Below are 14,631 nucleotides of genomic sequence, written 5' to 3'. Positions count from 1 at the left end.
ATATTTCAGAGCTGCAACATCACTGGAGTGCCCAAAAGCACATGGTGTGCAATACTCAGAGACATGGCCAAGGTAAGAAAGGCTGAAAGACGACCACCACTGAACAAGACACACAAGCTGAAACGTCAAGACTGGGCCAAGAAATATCTCAAGACTGATTTTTCTAAGGTTTTATGGACTGATGAAATGAGAGTGAGTCTTGATGGGCCAGATGGATGGATTGGTAAAGGGCAGAGAGCTCCAGTCCGACTCAGACGCCAGCAAGGTGGAGGTGGAGTACTGGTTTGGGCTGGTATCATCAAAGATGAGCTTGTGGGGCCTTTTCGGGTTGAGGATGGAGTAAAGCTCAACTCCCAGTCCTACTGCCAGTTTCTGGAAGACACCTTCTTCAAGCAGTGGTACAGGAAGAAGTCTGCATCCTTCAAGAAAAACATGATTTTCATGCAGGACAATGCTCCATCACACGCGTCCAAGTACTCCACAGCGTGGCTGGCAAGAAAGGGTATAAAAGAAGAAAATCTAATGACATGGCCTCCTTGTTCACCTGATCTGAACCCCATTGAGAACCTGTGGTCCATCATCAAATGTGAGATTTACAAGGAGGGAAAACAGTACACCTCTCTGAACAGTGTCTGGGAGGCTGTGGTTGCTGCTGCATGCAATGTTGATGGTGAACAGATCAAAACACTGACAGAATCCATGGATGGCAGGCTTTTGAGTGTCCTTGCAAAGAAAGGTGGCTATATTGGTCACTGATTTGTTTTTGTTATGTTTTTGAATGTCAGAAATGTATATTTGTGAATGTTGAGATGTTATATTGGTTTCACTGGTAAAAATAAATAATTGAAATGGGTATATATTTGTTTTTTGTTAAGTTGCCTAATAATTATGCACAGTAATAGTCACCTGCACACACAGATATCCCCCTAAAATAGCTATAACTAAAAACAAACTAAAAACTACTTCCAAAAATATTCAGCTTTGATATTAATGAGTTTTTTGGGTTCATTGAGAACGTGGTTGTTGTTCAATAATAAAATGAATCCTCAAAAATACAACTTGCCTAATAATTCTGCACTCCCTGTATATCAAAGAATATATCTGGGAGCAAAGTACACCAAGGACTGGATCAACCAAAAAGAAAATGAGAGTAAGCAGTTAAAATTTGTAATATATAAAAAAAATGCATTTGGGAAAAATACGCTTGCTAAATATTTACAGAATAGATGTATAATTCTTCATAGGCTTCAATAAAACAGAGTTAGAGGCGCCAAAATACTTAACAAAAAATCATGAGAAAGTAACTGTGCAGTAACCAGAATTATTAGTGCACACCTATGTGCTACCCAAGTTTAATGTAGGACAAACTGAATACAGCAAACATTTCGGCTCTTTGTGTGAGTAAAATGGTCCAATCAAAGGCTTCTCTTATCTCTGGACCTCAGCTCGGCACCTGTGACGTCAGACGGGAGAGTGCTAAGCAGCGCTGGGAGCTTTGCACTGGGTTAAAGGGATACTATAGTGCCAGGAATACAAAGCTGTATTCCTGACACTATAGCCCCTCTGCCTTGCCCCTCCCTCTCACCCCTGCCCAGATGAATAAAGGGTATTATTTACTTACCTGATCCCAGCGCTGCTGGGTTGCGTACAGAGCACATTAAACCTCCACATAGGAAAGCATTGAATCAATGCTTTCCTATGGGGAAAATTCTGATATTAGATGTCCTTATGCAGAGCGTGAGGACGTCCAGTGTCAGTTACCGGACCAAAGGTCCGTTTGGATGCAGGAAGTGGCTCCAGTGGCTGAAGGGAGACTTAATGAGCTGAAGTGGTCTGGGTGCCTATAGTGTCCCTCTAAGTTAGGTTGAACTTTTTGTTTTAAAAGTCTGTGAGCGTTTTTCATTGGGGGACATATTAAAACCTTTGAACTATTTAATCTTTTCATTAAATATTATTCGACACATATAATGAGTAGGTTTGACAGACCGGATAGTAGGTGGAACTAAAGCAAGTTATTTACATATAATATATATATATATGAATGGCAAATATTGAGGCTACAATAATAGCAGTGCTCATTTTTAAGATAGTTTGGATCATTGTGGACACTGAGCAAAGTAGTTATAATTGCTTCATACCTTACTTTATATTTTCATTAGAAGTATTGGGGTGTATGGTGCAAGTTCTATACCTTGATACTTCAATTAATCCATCTTGCCTTCCACCCGCTGCAGGTTTCCAGTGCCAGAAAATGCAAAGCAGCCCCAGAGCATCACCGAGCCACCACCATGCTTAACTGTAGGCAGAGCGTTCTTTTTAGCGTATGCTTCATTCTTCTTCCTCCACACAAACAGCTTACCCATTTGGCCGGAAAGTTCTAGTTTTGTTTCACCGCTCTACAGAACAGATTCCAAAAACATCTGTGGATTTTTTAATATGAATATTGAGCCTATTTGCCTGTACTTTTAGGTTAGTAGTAGTGGTGTACATCTTGGAGACAACTAACTGGCCAAAGTTAGCGCTCATATTTGTTTGTGTGGGAAAAATGCAAAAAACTAATTTGAATGCTAAATTTGCCCACTGTTTGTGACTAAGTGGCTACTAAAAATGACTGGACATACTCTATTTGCAATACCTTGGGTTGTCTACTATTGCAAATGGTATGCCATCATGGGGGTAATTCTCATTCCTCATTCCCAAATGTCTGTGTCCCCATGTCTCCCAACCAGTGTCTCAGTGTCCCCATGTCTCCCAGCCAGTGTCCCTAGTGTCTCAATGTCCCCATGTCTCCCAGTGTCTGTGTCCCCATGTCTCTGTGTTCCTAGTGTCCCCATGTCTCCCAGTGTCCCCAAATGTCTGTGTCCCCATGTCTATGTCCACAAGTGCCCCCATGTCTCCCAGTACCTGTGTCCCCATGCCTACCAGCCAGTGTCCCTAGTGTCTCAGTGTCCCCATGTCTCCCAGTGTCTGTGTTCCCATGTCTCTCTGTTTCCTTAGTGTCTGTGACCCCATTTCTCCCAGTCCCCCCAAATGTCAGTGTCCCCATGTCTTTCAGTGTCTGCATGTCTCCCAGTGTCCCCATGTCTGTATCCACAAGTGCCCCCATGTATTTTAGTGTCAGCATGTCTCCCAGTCTCCCCATGTCTGTATCCACAAGTGCCCCCATGTCTGTCAGTGTCTCCCAAGTCTCTCAGTGTTCCCAAGTCTCTCAGTGTCCCCATGTCTCTCAGTGTCCCCTAGTATCCTAGGGACACGGGACATACTGAGACATGGGGACACTGCGAGACTAGGGTACTGGGCGACATGGGGACATTGTGATACATAGGGACACTGATCCAAGGCTGGCCTTCCAATTCTTTGGACAGACATGCCCCCTTTTTGGGCATGTTCGCCCCTTTTGGCAGTTCTGGTCACGTGATTTGCGTCAGTGGCCCACCCTTTTACCCCGCCCATTGACTTCCTGCTTCACTGGACACTGCTGTTAGGGGGTATGGATTTACTTGAAAGATGAAAGCCAGATGACTAGGGTACTGGGCGACATGGGGACATTGTGATACATAGGGACACTGATGCCAGGCTGGCCTTCCAATTCTTTGGACAGACATGCCCCCTTTTTGGGCATGTTCGCCCCTTTTGGCAGTTCTGGTCACGTGATTTGCGTCAGTGGCCCACCCTTTTACCCCGCCCATTGACTTCCTGCTTCACTGGACACTGCTGTTAGGGGGTATGGATTTACTCGAAAGATGAAAGCCAGATGACTAGGGTACTGGGCGACATGGGGACATTGTGATACAAAGGGACACTGATGCCAGGCTGGCCTTCCAATTCTTTGGACAGACATGCCCCCTTTTTGGGCATGTTCGCCCCTTTTGGCAGTTCTGGTCACGTGATTTGCGTCAGTGGCCCACCCTTTTACCCCGCCCATTGACTTCCTGCTTCACTGGACACTGCTGTTAGGGGGTATGGATTTACCTGAAAGATGAAAGCATGAATTAGATAAAGAGATTAGCATAGAGCATGGTTCGTCAACCTGGTCCCTACCGCCCACTAGTGGGCGTTTCAGGATTCCAGGTGGGCTGTAGGGATTTCCAGGTTGATCGGGCGGGCGGGTGCGAGCCGGCGGTACCCGTGCGACTGGGTACCGCCGTGACCATTTGCGGCTCCGGCCCGCCCGGTAAACCGCCGGGGCCGCCTTCCAAAGTGTCCATCGGGTGGCCCATGCTGTCAGGGCCACCCGATGGATGCGGATTGTAAGGGGGCCCGGTCGTGCTGTTAAAGCGCCCAGCGCTGACCGGGCCCCCTGTGATGACATCAGAGCTGGGAGGAAGTGATTCCCCGGTCACTCCTCCCAGCTAAAACTGAGAGCCGCGCGGGAGGAAGCAGAGGGAGTCAGAGTGGGAACTCTGACTCCCATTCACCTGAGCCACCACTGGACCCCAGGGAAAGTCACCCTCCTGCACCTTAAAGGTAGGAAACAGGAGGGTGACTTAAATATAGTGTGTGTGTGTGTGTGTCTTTGTAGCTATGTCTTGTGTGTATGTGTCTGTCTGTGTATATGTGTGTGTGTGTGTCTTGTCTTTGTATGTATATGTCATTGTATGTGTGTCTGCATGTGTGTGTGCATGTCTGTGTGTCTGTTTGTATGTGTGCCTGTCTGTTTGTATGTATGTGTCTTGTGTGTATGTGTGCCTGTCTGTGTCTTTGTGTGTGTATGTATGTGTGTATGTGTGCCTGTCTGTGTCTTTGTGTGTGTGTGTATGTATGTGTGTCTTGTGTGTCTGTATGTGTGCCTGTCTGTGTCTGTATGTATGTCTTGTGTGTGTGTGTGTGTGTGTATGCGTCTGTCTGTATATATATATGTGTGTGTGTGTGTCTGTCTGTCTGTATGTGTGCCTTGTCTTTGTATGTATGTGTCATTGTATGTGTGTGTCTATGTATGTCTTATGTGTGTGCATGTCTGTTTGTATGTGTGCCTGTCTGTATGTATATGTCTTGTGTGTGTATGTGTGCCTGTTTGTGTCTTTGTATGTGTGTCCTGTGTGTGTGTCCTGTGTGTGTCTTGTCTTTGTATGTATGTGTCATTGTATGTGTGTGTCTATGTATGTCTTATGTGTGTCTGCATGTGTGTGTCTATGTATGTCTTATGTGTGTCTGCATGTGTGTGTGCCTGTCTGTTTGTATGTGTGCCTGTCTGTTTGTATGTATATGTCTTGTGTGTGTATGTGTGCCTGGCTGTGTCTTTGTATGTGTGTCCTGTGTGTGTGTCATTGTATGTGTGTGTCTATGTATGTCTTATGTGTGTGTCTGCATGTGTGTGTCTATGTATGTCTTATGTGTGTGTGCATGTCTGTTTGTATGTGTGCCTGTCTGTTTGTATGTGTGCCTGTCTGTTTGTATGTATATGTCTTGTGTGTGTATGTGTGCCTGGCTGTGTCTTTGTATGTGTGTCCTGTGTGTGTGTCATTGTATGTGTGTGTCTATGTATGTCTTATGTGTGTGTCTGCATGTGTGTGTCTATGTATGTCTTATGTGTGTGTGCATGTCTGTTTGTATGTGTGCCTGTCTGTTTGTATGTGTGCCTGTCTGTTTGTATGTATATGTCTTGTGTGTGTATGTGTGCCTGGCTGTGTCTTTGTATGTGTGTCCTGTGTGTGTGTCATTGTATGTGTGTGTCTATGTATGTCTTATGTGTGTGTCTGCATGTGTGTGTCTATGTATGTCTTATGTGTGTGTCTGCATGTGTGTGTCTATGTATGTCTTATGTGTGTGTCTGCATGTGTGTGTGCATGTCTGTTTGTGTGTGTGCATGTCTGTTTGTATGTGTGCCTGTCTGTTTGTATGTATATGTTTTGTGTGTGTATGTGTGCCTGGCTGTGTCTTTGTGTGTGTGTCCTGTGTGTGTGTCTTGTGTGTGTGTCTGTCTTGTGTGTGTGTGTGTCTTGTGTGTCTGTGCCTGTCTGTTATAGTGGACTATAGTAAGTGAGCTACCTAGCTCAGCCTTCCTACTGGGCATTGCTATAAGGACGGTTAAAAAATAGAAAAAAGGGGAAAAAAAGGTGGGGAGGGGAATTGAGGAGGGAGAGGAGATGAGCTGACGCACAAATGAGAAATCATATTATGCGCAAACAGAGAAGTCGTCTGAATATCACTGAAAGAGACCTTCGTTTGTTCCTTACGAAAATCGAACCAGATATCAAATATTTAGTCTCGCAGCATCAACCTCAAGGATCTCATTAATCACTAGTAAAGGTAATTTCAATTTACTTTATTGTTTTCTCATTAAACGTTATAAAGTTAAAAACCTTATAAACCTGCATTAAGTAGAAATAAAAAGATAAATGTACGTACATTTATTTTTTTAAAAAACACCCTCCTTTCTTAAAAATATTCCGCATTTGCGCGAAAACTGGTGGGCGGTAAGGAAATTTTTTCAACCAAAAAGATGCATTAGTGGGCGGTAGGTAGAAAAAGGTTGACTACCACTGGCATAGAGTATGTGTTTTCTTATAGCTGCATCCTTTAAGTTTCCCTCCAACACTAACTCCAACAGATACATGACGCTTGAGAGGTATGACTGTTTATTGTTTATTGTCGATAAGATTCTGTAATTAGGCCCCATCATAATTGTCAGCACCAGGCCCACTGGGCTCTTAATCTGGCCCTGCATATATAATGCATATTAGGCATGTGCTTGGGAAAAAATTTCAGAACTTCGGAACTTCTCTTGCAGCCGCTTGGTAGATAACTCCCTAATTCCCATGGTATTAGGGAGTTATCTGCCAAAAGGCTGAAAGACCTAAATTGGTCTTTCAGCCAAATTTACTACTACTGAGTAAAGATTACTTAGTATTAGTAAATTATGCCCCTACTCGCTATACCGCGAGTAGGGGCATCTCTAGTAAACAGTGAGCAGCCAGTGGCAAGCGACGTGCAAATGGGGGCTTCTAAACTAAAGGGGGGCCTATTGCCCCCCCCCCGCCTCTCCCCTGAGCGGCGGGTGGGGGCCCTAAATTAGAATAAGGGGGGGGGACCTATACCCCCCCCAGGCCCACACCCCTGAGTGGAGGGCCGGGGTGGCTGGAGCTGCTGCAGGGGGACTTCTGGGGTCTCGGGCAGTACCCCCCCCAACCGGGATCGCCGGTCCAGTTAAGTAAAGGGGTAATTTTTGCCGCAGACGTACTAGGTAAGTCCGCGGTTCTTAACGACCGTTTTTTTCGGCGGTAACTAGTACGTCCGCGGTCTTTCAGTGGTTACATTTAAATAGGTTGGTGTGGAGAGATATTTACAAGGACTCTTCAAAAATTAAGCACCATCGTGTACCCCTTGTAACGGAACCGCTGGCACCCCGACCGTGTACCTTCCGCTGATGGATGCTCCTAGTGCTTTCCGAGGACTCCAAGCACTCTGCCTGACACCATAACCACTGCAGACCCCACAAACCGCTTGGGGTTGGGGTCTCGCCGTCTCCACCCACTCTGGACCCAAGACCAGGGTCCAGCTTCCAGTAGGTGGACCTCTCCGAATTCCAGAGAGCAGGAACAGGAACAAACTCTTAGCAGAGCTTAGTGATTATACCCTGGGGAGTATAGTCATTATAGCAATAGCCATAGTGTAGTTCTCCAATCCCCCAAACATGAGCCGAAACTTCATTAAAGGTCCAAGATGATCTGCTTTATTTGTCACCAAAGAGCCTTCTTTTATGCAGGTTTTCCTTACATAGGACCACCCACAGGGTTTTACAGAACAACCAATAACACACGTACATTACAGAAAACACTCCCAGCAATTACACACAAAATCCTCCGCTCTGCCTGTGATATAATTATGGTACACAATGGTTAACATAATTATCACAAACAGGAAAAATAGTTTTTATACATACACTGTAACTTTAAAAATATACATCCAATCTTCATAAAAATTACATATTCAGAATCAGCACATTTTACATATAAACCATAATAAAAAAATCCACAAATCCCTCCAGTGGATAAAATGTTAGACGGAAGTCCTTTATTACCGACCGCAAGCACATTTTCCTGCCCAAAACAGTTCCATAGATTTGGGCAGTGCGGTCGGTCAATTTTATGCATAAAAATGACTAAGTCCCATTCGAACGTGTGTTCGAATTGCCGAACGGGACTTAGTCTCTGCAGCTGAAAATTCAGTGTAGGAGAAGGTAAGGGTAAGCGGTGTTCGGTGAAATGTGTAGCCGATTTCAGTTCCATGAATTTGGCTACACATACCGCTGACCTCGTTCGAATGAACAAAGATGGCTGCTGCCACGTGTTGGTTTGCACGAACGGCGGCCCCCCAGCGGTCGGCAATTTATCTACAGCAGGCTCCCAGCCTGGGAGGTAAATTGCCTGCACACTTCCACTTCTGGGTTGTCCGCCTGTGTAGTACTTGGTTCAGTAAGCCCCATTTACTGAACCAAGTTGAAAATAGCAATGAACAAAATATTTTAACTAAGTCTGGGGACACAGGGGACACCGTCTTAAAGGGGCATTGTCACACAAAGTCTCAAAATGTCCCCAGACGGTTCTTAAAAGGCCAGCATGGTCCAATACAAGTCCATAAGCCACAATGCAGTTCTTAAAGGGCCAGCAGCAGCACAATATAAATCAATTAGCCCAAATAATATTTGTAAAGGGCCATAGTCATGAGGTAGGAGGCTGGCAATCAGGCTCCTCCAACAGCCAGGGGCAAAGGGCAGCTTGTCACCTAAAAATCCAGTGACAAAAGACATTTAGTCACACCCCTATATTAAATTTAACTTAACTCTAGCCCTAAATAGCCCACATTCTACAACTTACTTTACCCCTCTTAAGCTATTAATCTTCCTTAGGCCTTTAGGTGCTCTGTGCGAAAAATCTTCACAGCACCCTCCCTCCCCGCCGTCATCCATGTATAGGGTGTGTGTATAGGAGTGTAGTGGTTGTATAGGGTATTTATTAAATTAATAATGATTTTAAAACAAATATTTATTCCTCCTTTCTTGTTGTTACATAGTTGGGAGAGGGGCATGCTGATCTCAATCTGGTCTGCCCCTCCACTGGGTACAGACCATGCGTAACTGTCTCGCAAGCTCAGGGACTTGCAGCGTCCTGTGGTAATCTGTGGCAGCGCTCTGATTGGCCCGAGCTAGGAAGAAAGCTACTTATGGTCTGCAGCCAACAGAAGTGCAGACCAGAAGTGCCAGACTGCCTCCCCTACATTACAGAGGAGCTGACTAAGTATGTCACATAATACTGTGAGTGTTTTTTTTTTGTTTGTTTTTTTATCTCTGGATTATGCTTATTTACCTTGACCTCTTTGGAATAAAAATTTGTAGCAATGCGCTACTTCTCCATTTATCACAGAGCTCCACAAACAATAAAACTTCCAGTAATTTGGAGCTCTGTGACAAGATCATACACTACACAACAATACAACTCTAAGTAATGTGTCTATTAGTGTATCACCAAGCTCCCTAACTATAAAACACAGAGAAATGTGCATTTTATATACCAGAGCTCCACTGTAATATATCTCACCATAATATGATTTAATGTTTGTATTGTCTGTGTGGTCAAATCCACCAAATGCACACAGTCGCAGGCAGTAACACTCACACACAATTACAGGCAGACAGCCACACACACACAGCCACACATACAGTCTTACACACACACACAGACAGCAATACACACACAAGCAGACAGCCACACACAGGGCCGGCCTTAGGCCATAGGCGCCCTGTACGAAAGGTCTTCACGGCGCCCCTCCCCCATCAAGTTGCGGGTATACAGTGACACACACAGGCACAGGCAGACAGTCAGACACGCTCAGTTACAGGGATGCAGGCACTCTTGCACGCTGATAGGCACACACTCAGTTAAAGGCAGATAGTCACACATACAGGCACAGGCACACACAACCGCACAGCTACAGCGACACACACAGGCAGAAAGTCACACACAGTTACAGTCAGCACACAGGCAGAAAGTCACACACACAGGCAGACAGTCACACAGGCAGACAGTCACACACACACACAGAGGCAGAAAGTCACACACACAGGCAGGCAGACAGTCACACAGATAGACAGTCACGCACACACAGGCAGAAAGTCACACACACACACTGAAGCAGACAGTAACACACACACACAGACAGTCACACACACACGGAGGCAGTCACACAGACAATCACACACACACAGTCAGTCAGTCACACACACACATGCAGGCAGGCAGTGTCACACACACACAGACAGGCAGTCACATAGACAGACAGTTACACAAGTAGGCAGTCACACACACACACACACGCACACAGGCAGTCACACAAACAGGCAAACAGTCACACACAGGCAGGCAGTCACACACACAAGCAGGCAGGCACACAAACAGGCAAACAGTCACACACAGGCAGGCAGTCACACACACGCAGTCACACAAACAGGCAGACACACACAACAGGCAGACACACACAACAGGCAGACACACACAGACTTACCTCTTTCCATTAGGGCTGGAAGGAGGAGTGGATGCAGTTCCTGTGCAGCAGTTACCAGGGGGCTTCTGGTATTTATTAGCCCCGCCCCCACAGCTCATTAAGCCCCGCCCCACCGCTCGTTAAGTCCCGCCCCTGCCTCAATTTTATTTATTTATTTTTTATTATTATTTTTTTTTTATAGGCCCGGGTGGAGAATATTTAATCCTCCACCCGGGTACCTGCTTTAGCTCCCCTGACACCGGCCATGTGTGAGCTGTGTCGGCCACAGGGCGCCCCCTGCAGCCGCATAGCTTGCACACCCCTGAGGCCAGCCCTGGCCACACACATACACACAGGCAGTCAGTCACACACACACACACACACACACACAGAGGCAGACAGCCATATACACACAGGGAGATATCCACACACACAGGCAGACAGTCACACACAAGCAGTCATACACACACAGACAAACCGCCACACACACACAAGCAGACAATAACACATAGTTACCTCTGTTCATTATGGAGGAGTGGAGACAGTGCAGCTCCTGGAGACTGGTTGTTGGGGAAGCAGGGATTCCTTCCTGCTTCACCTGCAGCAGTTATCTGGCACTTCTAGCTCCGCCTCCACCGTCAGTTTAGCTCCGCTTCCGTCGCACGGTAAGCTCTGCCCCTGCCGTATGGTAAGCTCTGCCCCCGCTGCAATATTTTTGTTATTTTTTTTTTTTAGAATCCCGGCCGGCCATGTGTTAGTTGTGTCAGCCACATGGCGCCCCCTGATCCCATGGCACCCTGTGCAGTCGCACAGCTTGCACACCCTTAAGGCCGGCCCTGATAAGCGTGACCCTATCCACTTATAACATTATTTTCTACAGCTTCCATGATGCTTTGACATTCTAAAGACATGCAAAGCATCAAAGGAGTTCTACAGTAGTTCTACAACATCTGGAAATCTACCATGTTGGCCCCTCTGGTATAGATCTTACCCCTGCAGTCTCATTTGCTCAATTCTCTGCCATTTAGGAGTTAAAGTGGCACTGTCACACTGTACTTATCTTTTCCCAATCGCTTCCTCTACTCTTAATCTTTCCTATTTTGTCTTTCTTTTCTTCATCTATTTCTAACTAAAAACAAAAGATAAAAGTAGGGACTATTTAGTGTTATGTATTTTTCCTACGCGTGACTTTCTTAGACACTGGGCAAAGCTGGCACTGTCTAGAAGTGTCAATCCCCCTGGTCTAGCAGGAATCTCATTAAACCTCAAAGCTGTACTCTCTCGCAAGAGGGAGAGTACAACAGTGACGTTGACTCAAGGCGGCAAGTTCAGGTAAGTAGAACTCACCTTTCTCTGTCCCCCGGCTACCTGACCCCCAGCGGCGATTGTGACTTCAAGTAAGAAGAACGCACCTTTCCCTGCCTCTAGCCACAGGAACTCCAGTAGCGATGTCAGAGACGGTGACAGTGCTGCTGTAAATCACTTTTGTTTCAGCTTATGCAGTCCTTGCCACACCTCTTCTGGCTGTGACTGACACTGTCAGTGAAATTCAAAATAAGTCAAAATGAGTATTTCATAAAGATTCTACCTTTATAAAATACAATATACTTAAGGTGCGTGTGTGTGTGTGGGGGAGGGGGAGGGTGTATAACAATGCGACTTTAATAGAGTTGCTTCAGTGCTTAGTGTCCCATTTTAAGTGTAATTGGAGTGGATGTTAATTATGTAGGTGTGGCTGCAGGGTGTCACGTTTTGATGTGTGGGTCAGAGGCAGGCAGCCCTTTTGAAGTATCACTAGAAAACACCTCTTAAAATGGACATCACCAAAATTCTAGTGGAATCAGGCTACAGTTATTCTGCAGGCAGAATCCATTGGCATAGATCTGCACACATGGTGAGCACAAAAGCATGACTGACGTTGGATTGATGGGGATTTAACCCCTTCACGACGGGTGACGGACGAGGTCCGTCATCCTGGGGATGGCCTTAACGACGGGTGACGGACCTCGTCCGTCACGCGGTAAAATTAACGCCGCGATCGCGCAGTGCCGGCGATCGCGGGGTTAACGCTGTTGCTGGGTCCCTCTGAGTCAGGGGCAGACCAGCAACAGCAAATCGCGATGTCCCATCACATGTGATCGCTGTAACAGCCAGTCACAGCGGTCACAATACTGCTGGGATATCTGATCCGCCTCCCTCCACCTCGTGTGGGTTTGTGAAGTGGAGAGAGACGGATCGTTGCAACATTGTGTTCCAGAAGAATAGTGAATATCTTTAAAAAGTTCCTAATCCCTTTCCCCTTCCTTAAAAAAAAATATTAACCCTTTCCCTGCTGCTTGATCACTGCTAGCAGTGATCAATATACAGGTCACAGTACTTTACTGTGATCTATTTTTTTTTTTACACTTAAGGGTTAAATTTTATTTTTTTTGTAACCCTAAGGGGTTAAATTTTATTGTTTTATTTTATTAATTTGTGATTTAGTTAGTTGGTGGGTGGAATTTAGTGGTAATTTGGGGAATTTAGTTAGGGGTTTAAAAAAAAAAAAAAAAAAAGTTTAGTTATTTAGTTAAAGTTTTCTTAGCTGTGTTAACTGTATTAAAAATGTTGCGAAAGTATAGCGCAGAGGAGGCTTATGCCCTGTTAGCCGCCGACTCAGAGGCGACCGACACTGCCTCAGAGAGTGACGCAGGGAGTGACGCAGGGGACAGGGACTATGTGCCAGATAGTGCAGTAACATCAGAGGAAATCGCTGATTCCCCTAATGTTCAATATGGCGCAGATGACTGGGTACCCCCTAATCATTTTTCGCCAGACATCCCAGTGTTCACTGCCAATCCTGGCATACAGGCTGACCTGTCTGGCTATAATGCGCTGGATTGTATGGAGCTGTTTTTGGGGGATGATTTTTTTGGGGAGGTAGTTACCCAGACGAATCTGTATGCGGAGCAATATCTTGCACGCAACCAAGACTCCCGAATCGCCAGGACAGAGAGATGGTACCCAACCAGTGTGCCAGAAATTAAACAATTCTGGGCACTGACCATGTTAATGGGGGTAGTTAAAAAGCCCACAATTAGAATGTACTGGACTAAAAATCCTATTTTTAATACCCCCATTTTTTCCCAGACTATGCATAGGGAGAGATATGAGGACATACTGCGTTTTATGCATTTTAATGACAATATGAAGTGCCCCCCAAAAGGTCATCCGCAGTATGACATTCTTTATAAAATACGCCCTCTAATTACCCACTTAAATGAAAAATTTGCCACTATTTACACCCCCAAAAAACACATTTCAATTGATGAGTCCCTCATGAAATATAAGGGAAGACTGGGATTTAGACAATACATCCCATCCAAAAGATCCCGGTATGGGATAAAATTCTATAAATTATGTGAAAGTGGCAGTGGCTATGTATACACCTTCCGTGTATATGAAGGAAGGGATAGCCACCTTGATCCCCCAGGTTGCCCAGATACAGTAGGGACAAGTGGGAAAATTGTCTGGGATTTAATAATGCCATTACTCAACAAAGGTTATCACTTATACATCGATAACTTTTATAACAGCATCCCACTCTTACAAATGCTGTACTGTTTTGAGACCGTGGCCTGTGGCACTATCAGGAAGAGTCGCACAGGTTTCCCAAAGGCTCTAGCAGAAAAAAAATTAAAAAAGGGGGAAACAGCAGCTCTCTGCCAGAATGAACTGCTGGCACTCAAGTACCGCGATAAAAAGGAGGTTTTCATCCTAACTACGATCCATGGGGAAAACACTCGCAGGGTCGCAGTTCGTGGCAGAGAGGAACATAAACGTGTGCCAGTCTGCATTCAGCAATATAATCGGCACATGGGGGGAGTTGATCTATCCGATCAACTAATGCAGCCGTATCTAATCATGCGCGAAACCAGGGCATGGTACAAAAAAGTGGGCATATATATAATGCAGACGGCAGTCCACAATGCCTTTATTATTTTTAAAAAGGCAAATGCTGAGCTGAAATGCACATTCCTTTCATTTAAATTTCAGCTCATTTCTGGGTTACTTGAGTGCCGAAGAGGGGGACCATCAGTGGAGCCTAGCAGAAGAATGGAGGCAGGTCACTTCTGCTTTAAGATTCCACCAACCCCTAAAAAACAAAACCCC

This window comes from Pelobates fuscus, chromosome 1, assembly GCF_036172605.1.
Source record: "Pelobates fuscus isolate aPelFus1 chromosome 1, aPelFus1.pri, whole genome shotgun sequence".
In the NCBI taxonomy this organism is placed as follows: Eukaryota; Metazoa; Chordata; class Amphibia; order Anura; family Pelobatidae; genus Pelobates; species Pelobates fuscus.
This window is presented reverse-complemented; position numbering follows the sequence as displayed.